Source organism: Rutilus rutilus (genome assembly GCF_951802725.1).
Source record: "Rutilus rutilus genome assembly, chromosome: 6".
NCBI lineage: Eukaryota > Metazoa > Chordata > Actinopteri > Cypriniformes > Leuciscidae > Rutilus > Rutilus rutilus.
Window position 1 is genome coordinate 46,676,196 of NC_140214.1, and position 9,241 is coordinate 46,685,436.

Sequence of the window (9,241 nt, forward strand, 5' to 3'; positions counted from 1 at the left end):
TATAATATTGCTCCTTGTAAATTTTGAAGAAAAAACATTCACTGATTAATCTGGAAATAAGTATTTTGGGCGGTCCGCTCCTGTTTGCCAGATGTGGGCCACAATTAAGCCATAGCAATGCCGCATGTCAGCCGTAAACAAAACAAATGAAGCAGAACTGGCCCACATCTGGCCCACACTTGACTGTGGCTTATATCCGGCAAACAGGAGCGGACCGCCCAAGAGCCATCATTCCACACGGTATATGGGCCAGATGAAAGTGTCATGTGTGGCCCGGATCTGGGCCACAGCAATTTTGGTGTCTGGGCCAGATATGGGCCAGTTCTGCTTCATTTGTTTTGTTTATGGCTGACATGCGGCATTGTTATGACTTAATTGTGGCCCATATCCGGCAAACAGGAGCGGACCGCCCAAGTGCCATCATTCCACGCGGTATGCGGGCCAGATGAAAGTGTCAAGTGTGGGCCAGATCTGGGCCACAGCAACTTTGGTGTCTGGGCCAGATATGGGCCAGTTCTGCTTCATTTGTTTTGTTTACGGCTGACATGCGGCATTGTTATGGCTTAATTGTGGCCCAAATCTGGCAAACAGGAGCGGACCGCCCAAGTGCCATCATTCCACACGGTATGTGGGCCAGATGAAAGTGTCAAGTGTGGGCCGGATCTGGGCCACAGCAACTTTGGTGTCTGGGCCAGATATGGGCCAGTTAAGCTTCATTTTTTTGTTAACGGCTGACATGCGGCATTGTTATGGCTTAATTGTGACCCAAATCTGGCAAACAGGAGCGGACCACCCAAGTGCCATCATTCCACGCGGTATGTGGGCCAGATGAAAATGATGGCACTTGGGCGGTCCGCTCCTGTTTGCCAGATTTGGGCCACAATTAAGCCATAGCAATGCCACACGTCAGCCATAAACAAAACAAATGAAGCAGAACTGGCACAAATCTGAGCCACAGTTCATTTTAATTCGGGCCCAGATTCGACACCTTGTATGTATACCTGAAATGATGGCACTTGGGTGGTCCACTCCTGTTTGCCAGATCTGGGCCACAAGCAGGCCATTTGTTCAGCCACATATTAGCCAAGAATTAACTAAATAAGCCTTAAATGTGTGTTTTTGTGTGTGCATGCTGTGCCATTAAAACTTTGGGAAACTCAGTGACTGAATATCACTGACACTAAGTGAACTCTGCATCAACAATATCCAACATACAGAGAAAAGAAATGTAAAAATGGCCCCTCTTTATGTTAAGATAAGTTACAACAGATGATTCAAACACATTTCTGAAAACATTTGCATCATTTATTAATATTGCCAAAGAACAACCCACTGCAAGTTTACATTTTCAAAACTGGAAAGAAAGAAAAAAACAAACCAAAAAAAAAAAAACCAACAATAAACAAAGACAAAATATATGCATAGAAAGCATAGTAAAAACTAAATAAAAACAAAACATGTTTCCAGTAGCCTTGGTCATCCAAAAAAACAAACAGACAACACAGAAGTTAACACACTACAACACCTTGGCAAATGGAACCATCCAAAATTATATAATTTGACCTCCTTGACTGGGCCCATCTGCATCATGGCAATCTTGCAAGCCTTTATTGGATACACAAATGAAAAAAAAAAAAACAGTTGACTCAGTAACAGAACGCTGATAATACAATAGTGTTGAAGTACAAAACAAACACACACACAACTACTTTATCAGCTAAATTAAATAAAAAAGCCCTAAACAAAATATAATTAAAAAATAAAATAAATACAAAACAAAAAAAGCAGGCACTGTAGTGAGAGATGCGTTCAGGAATTACCTGCGTCTATACACCATCTATTTACTAATAGTGAAGCTGCAAGTTTTAAAAACTTTAAAAAAGGCTGTCTCTGTGCTTTAATCAAAGCAGCACATTAATACTGAATGGTGAATAAATGGACTGGAACTACCAGTGCATTAAACGGTTTGGTAACACTGTAAGGTCTTATTTGTTAACATTAGTTAATGTATTAACTAGTATTAACTAACATTAACTACATTATTTATTAAGCTTTCTTAAAGTTACAGTCAATCATTGTTTTATCATGTTAGTTCACAGTGCATTAACTAATGTTAACAAATACATTAACAAATACAACTTTTGATTTTAGTAATGCATTAGTAAGCATCACAATTAGCATTAACTACGATTAATAAATACTAGGGGTGGAACGGGACACAGAAGTCATGGTTCGGTTCATACCTCGGTTCGGACATCACGGTTCGGTACGAGTTCTGTACAATGGAGGAAAAAGCAAAACAAAAATGTAGAAGGCAATTTTTTTTTTCTTGTGCATGTCTGTAGGCTGTACCACCAAAGGAAAATAAATGTCTTAAAGGAGAACTCCGGTCAATTTTAACATTGAGCTCATTTTTGTGTAAATTTGGAGTGCTGTCAGTACAGAGAACAATGGACAAAAATCGGTGTTGCCTACACCGTGTTATCCTCTTTTTAAAATTAGCACCCTGTTGACTTCAATGGGGCAAGTTTTAAACCTGCTTTTAGCCTCTTAACATCCTTGATGTGTCATTACAAGTGCCCAGCTAATGTGAGTGATTCCTTCAGAAAGAACACGGTCAATCTGACTGCAGTAGATGTGAAAGATATGAATAAAAGTTATGTTAGTTAAGGCAGCGCACATACCTGTATTTACTTCCTGTTTCCGGTCAAAGTCCACAGTAGTCGATTGTCGAGTTGCTTAGTTACCTATGATCAAGCGCGTGAACTCGACGATCGACTACTGTGGACTTCGACTGAGAGAGAGAGAGAGAGAGAGAGAGAGAGAGAGAGAGAGAGAGAGAGAGAGAGAGATTTTGGTTGGGTGACAGTTGTAGGTTACAGTTTGACAAGAGTTTACAGTTTGACAAAAGCACAATGTTGTGTTTTATTGCGAGTGTACACAAATATAAGTAAACACTTTGCAGTTTGAATGATGTCCTGTATGAACAAAATGACGTAGTATGTTTTTATGTTTCCACTGTTCGATTGCGCCCGCGCCTCGATCTCTCTCTCACACACGCATGCACACAACATATTCCAGCATTGCAATCTTGACATCGCAGCCTGTTCATTATAGACACAGAGCTTCAGAGCTAAGACAGAGCTACAGATTAGGTGTCCCTAAAGAACCTGCGTATTTAACAGTAGTTCCGAATTACATTAATTAATTTGCACGCAAGTTTTATTTATTTTTATACCGTGTATTCTCCGTGTATATTCATGCACCGAACCGTGACGCCTGTACCGTTTTGGTTCAATACGAATACATGTACCGTTCCACCCCTAATAAATACTGTAGAAGAATTGTTCATGCCACAAGTTAACTAAAGTAGTTAACTAATGTTAAAGGAGCTGTATGTAAGATTGTGGCCAAAACTGGTACTGCAATCACTTTCAAATTACTGTATTGAGCGGTGTATCCCCTAAAGTCAGTAGTGTTTCAGCATCCGGGTTGCCAGCTCTGCTCTAGTTACCACAGCTGCGGCTTCAAACGTTTCTGCTGGATCCTGCAGCCTATCTGGCAACCTCGAGTCAGGGGAAGGGGGTACAAGGTACAAGGTACAAGGTAAACTTTATTATCCACAATTTCCTACTTGTGGATAATAAAGTTTACCTTGTACCTTGTACCCCCTTCCCCTGACTCGAGGTTGCCAGATAGGCTGCAGGATCCAGCAGGAACGTAGGCTGCTACAAGGAGCAGCAGCTGTGGTAACTAGAGCAGAGCTGGCAACCCGGATGCTGAAACACTACTGACTTTGTGATTGGTAGATAGGTGGAGGGTGGAGCATCAGGCTCAAACACAAGATGACAACATCAACATCAGTTGAGGGCTGCAACTTCACTTTTTAAATGACAATATCCTGGCCGTACTACTGTTGTCAGTGATATAAGTATTTGAAATGAACATGATTTCTTAATTTCTAGTGACATATCAGGGCCATTTTATGATTAATTGAAATACATTTTTTACATACAGCTCCTTTAACTTGTAAAGTGTTACAAATGGCTACACCTTGCAGCCAATCAGAATAAAGTATTCAGACAGACCATGGTATTATACACATCTAGCAAAAACACAATGTAACTGACTTACTGGTGTCTTGGACCCTCCTCCGTTTCTCTCTTTCTCTTCTCCCTCCGTCTCAGTCACTTGCAAGATGAAGCCATATTTTAACAAATGATTCGATCTCTTGATCGGTGGCCGCAGCTGTCAGTCTGTTGTTTCTGTCAGTTCCTAAAAAAATATAACATTGTAAATGGAGAAATGGAAATCACATTATGAAATAAATGTTTATCTCCAACACACATTGGCCACAATTATTGGCACCTCTAGATTTTGTTTACGGGTAAAATATCTCAGAAGTATATTCCCATTAATATTTATCTTTTTTAGCACACCAGGGTGACTAGGAACATGAAATTGTCTAGCTATCACTTCTTGTTTCACAGGAGTTTAAATATGAGGAAACACAAAGGCCAAATTCCCTTAATTATCCATCACAATGAGTAAAACCAAAGAATATAATTCTGATGTGTATTAAAAGATTGTTGAACATCACAAAATAGAAAGTGGCTGTAAGAAAATAGCTAAAGAATTGAAAATCCCCATTTTGACCATCGGGGCAATAATTAAGAAGTTATAATCAACTAATGATGTTACGAATCTGCCTGGAAGAGGACGGATTGTCTTAATGCAAGGTGAGGAGGAAAGTTTGAGTGGCCAAAGACTCTCCAAGGATCACAGATGGAGAATTGCAGAGATTAGTTGAGTCTTGGGGTCAGAAAGCCTAAAAAAAATGATCAAACAACCCCAACATCCCCACATGTTGTTTGGGAGGATTTCAAGAAAAATCCTCCTCGCTCCGCTAAAATTAAACTCCAGCATATTCAGTTGTCAGACACGACTGGAACTTCAAAAGGGACCGGATTCTGTGGTCAGATGAAACAAAAAAAGGGGCTTTTTGGCAGCAAATGCACTAGATGTGTTTTAAACTGTAGGCTATTTTATTCCCACCAGCAGTTTTTTTTGTAGCAAATCACATTGACACATATTAAGGTGACTCAAAACAGTAAATGACAAAAAAAAAAAAAAACTAACGTTAATTTTATAATTACTATGGTATAATAAAAATGTGAAATACATAGAGGAATAGCCTAACCAACTTTTAAATAGTGTACCTGAACCCAAAACATCTATTATTGTTATTTTTTAATCATCTCATAAAAGCTTTTATTGTAAGAAAAAGCATGTCGTTTTTTTTTATTTGTGCATTATTCCTAGGGTTAATGAAACATTGCTGTCACAAAGTAATACAACTAGTGCAGTATTATGTCCAATGTAGGCTATATAAACATGAATGTCAAATTACACTATATTATATATTTATTTTTTCATTGTTGTGCCAAAATAAGACACGAGTTAAATACTTTAACCGTGCAGAACTGACTAAAGGTTGGGAGAGTGATAGGGAGCAACATGAGCTAATCTAAATGTAACGTTAATGGCGCGCCGAGCAATCGATAACTTACTTGTTCATTTCGCATTCGTGACAACCATAATAGATCTAGCTTAGTGTTGAACTGCCAAAGTAATGTAACTTCGAAAATAAATTATTCCATCGACTCTATATAACACAGCATGCAGACTCCAACTTGATATAACGAAGCAATCGCCAACAAAAAGAAACATTTATCGATTATGTCTTACCTTGACTTTTTGCAGTACCGGTATCCGTCCTCCGTCCTCCTGACAATCCTCTGGCGTTTTGGTTTTGAGCGCCTTTTTCGCGCTGCAGCTTTCCGGCGGCAACATTTGAATTTAAAGGGCCGTGTACTGGAAAATCGTCCGTTAGATTTTTTTTTCTTCACAGACAACTACATATGCAGTACATATTTTATTTAAACATAATAGATCTTATCTCTAATCAGCAAAAAAGTGGGAACATTTTGTCATGAATGCTGGGCTTTGAAAAAGTATTCAAGAAAAAATATCAAAATAATATTTTCTCATAGCAGGTTCTGCTGATTTGTCATCTTCATTTAATTGTATTTCATCAATTATAGTGTCAATTAGTAGCCTATTATAATTTTTTAATCTTTAATAAAGATTGTTTATAGCCTAAAGATGACAGTTGTATAAATGTAAATTATTTTTAGCGAGAAATGTAAGAAAAATTTAAGGTTTATTTAGAATAAAAATATTTTTGATATATATATATTCATATATATATATGAAGAGTTCAGATGCAAAAGCCTCTAAGTGCCATCTGAAATTTTCTTCTAGAATGATCATTTTTATCTAGCTTGTATATTTAAGTTCAGTAATTTCACTTAAATGGCAATGAAAATGACCTATTAATTGTCATTTTGTGAGACTATTGAACTTAAATATACGAACTTGATAAAAATTATCATTCTAGAAGAAAATTTCAGATTTCACTGAAGGCTTTTGCATCTGAACTCTTCATATATATTAAGGGAGTTTAAAATATTACCCTTTGTGGGTTCACTTTGACACAACAGTGAATTGCAACCTTTTTGACTTCAATGTCCCCTTATATTCTCCACAACAAATCCTGTACATTTGTTATAAAAATAGCCAAATAATGAGAAATATCTTGATTTTTGGTGGATTTAGTTTTGTCATAATTTTAAGTCATCTTGAGGCCCCAGTGGAAGTTTGTCCGGGTCTGCTCTTGAAGTTAGATGACACTGCTAGCAAGATAAGCAAGGTTACACCGAGTAGGCTACAACATGTTCCTTGCTCAACATCTTTGATGATCCTGGAACAGCATTCGACCAATTAGATTTGAAGTTTGCAGTTATGTCAAGTTTAGGCTTACAACCATGCTTTTAGATCAATGTTATTATCATTTCCCTCTGATTGTAGGTTTAGGGTTAGGGTTAGGGTTAGGGTTAGGACTATTTTTATGGACAGGAATGTTGTTCCAAGATCAACAAAATATATTGATACAGGAGCATGTACTTGGCAAAATCATTGTGCCCCAAGCGTTACAAAAACAGCAACTAAAGTATCTTCTTGCACATCCCAAAACCATAAAAAGTCTTCTTAAGTTTGAACCTAGACACTTGAACTTTTCTAGACACTCTACCTACAAAACATATGTTAGCAATAGCATATATGTCATAGATGTAAGTACATGTAGCCTCACATCCAGCCTAAATGTCTGCTCCATCCATACCAAAAAAATATTGTTAAATGTTGTTAAAAAAAAATGTTTAAAAAATATTCAGGCCATTACAGTTTCAAACTTTGTCCTTTTTAAGCTAAATTAGCCATTGTCAGAAGTGTTGCATCCAATCCAGAAATGGACTTACCACGTAGGTTTTAATTTTTGGGAAACACAAAGAATATTTGCCACGTCGAATGTGAGCCAAGTTAGACTTACACCCTGCAATGCTGACTGTGCCGTATATTTCCCAAACGTGGCCCAAATTGTAATTAATTATTTGGGCAATATTTGCCATGTCAAATGGGGGCCACTTTTGCCTCACATCGAGATGAGATAGTGCTCACTGAGCCATATCTTTGCCAAAACTGACCCAGATATGTTTTAAAATAACTGGGCCACATTTGCAGCATTATATGTGGGCCACTTTTGGCTCACATCTAGATGAGCCAGTGCTCACTGAGCCATATCATCGCTGGGGTTTTTACAGACATTTTCAACCTGTCTCTTGCCCAAGCAACTGTACCAACATGCTTTAAATGCACTTCCATTGTGCCAGTGCCAAAACACTCCAGCCCGAAGTGCCTTAATGACTACCGCCCTGTAGCACTCACACCCATCGTAATGAAGTGCTTTGAGCGGCTGGTCCTGGCACACCTAAAAGACTCTCTACCATCCACATTGGACTCACACCAGTTTGCCTACCGTAGCAATAGGAGCACAGAGGATGCAGTCTCCATGGCACTGCACTCTGTGCTCACACATCTGGACAATAAGAACACTTATGCACGCATGCTGTTTGTTGACTTCAGCTCAGCATTCAACACTGTCATCCCAACTAAGTTAATAGCCAAACTTGGAGACCTGGGCTTCAACACCTCCATGTGCAACTGGATTTTGGACTTCTTGACCAACAGACCCCAGAATGTTCGATCAGGCTCCAACTGCTCCACATCCATCACACTCAACACTGGTGTACCACAGGGCTGTGTGCTAAGCCCGTTCCTCTACTCCCTCTTCACCTCCGACTGCAAGCCTGTGTACGGATCTAATTCCATCGTCAAGTTTGCGGACGACACTACGGTGATTGGTCTCATCAGCAACAACGATGAGACTGCCTATAGGGAGGAGATCAAGCACCTGGCCACATGGTGCACCGAAAATAACCAGCTCCTCAACACCACCAAAACGAAGGAGCTCATCGTGGACTTCAGGAAAGTGTCAAGAGGCACACACGACACCATCCACATCAATGGAATGGCTGTTGAGCGTGTCTCCAGTTTCAAGTTCCTGGGGACCCACATCTCGGCGGACATGACCTGGACAACCAACACCTCCAGCCTGGTCAAGAAGGCTCACCAGCGCCTCTTCTTCCTGAGGACACTGAGGAAGAATCAGCTTTCCTCCACTATCCTGGTGAACTTCTATCGCTGTGCAATAGAAAGCATCCTGACCAACTGTGCTACAGTGTGGTATGGGAGCTGTTCTGTTGCAGAGCGCAAGGCACTGCAGCGGGTGGTGAAAACCGCCCAGCGCATCACTGGGACTCCACTACCTGCCATCGAGCACATCCAGAGGAAACGCTGTCTGCATCGAGCTCGCAGCATCCTTAAGGACTCCTCTCACCCAGCCCACAGACTGTTTTCTCTCCTGCCCTCCGGCAGGCGTTTCAGGTGCCTCCGGACCAGGACCAGCAGACTAAAGAACAGTTTTTTCCCCAGAGCTGTCTCTTTATTAAACTCTAACCCTCATTGATCCCACTCCCCTCATATACTGATTGACTCTCCTCTCCCTCCTCACACCTGCCTCCATTTTGTTATTTGTTATTTGCAATACTATAATGTTCATTTGCACTGCTGACTGTTATTACAGTAACAACTGTTTACATATGCATCTTGCACTACTACCTTGACTGGAATATGCTCATTTGCACTGCCGACTGTTTATTACAGTACCGACTGTTTATATATACATTGCAATATCGTACCTTAACTGTAATATGCAATTACT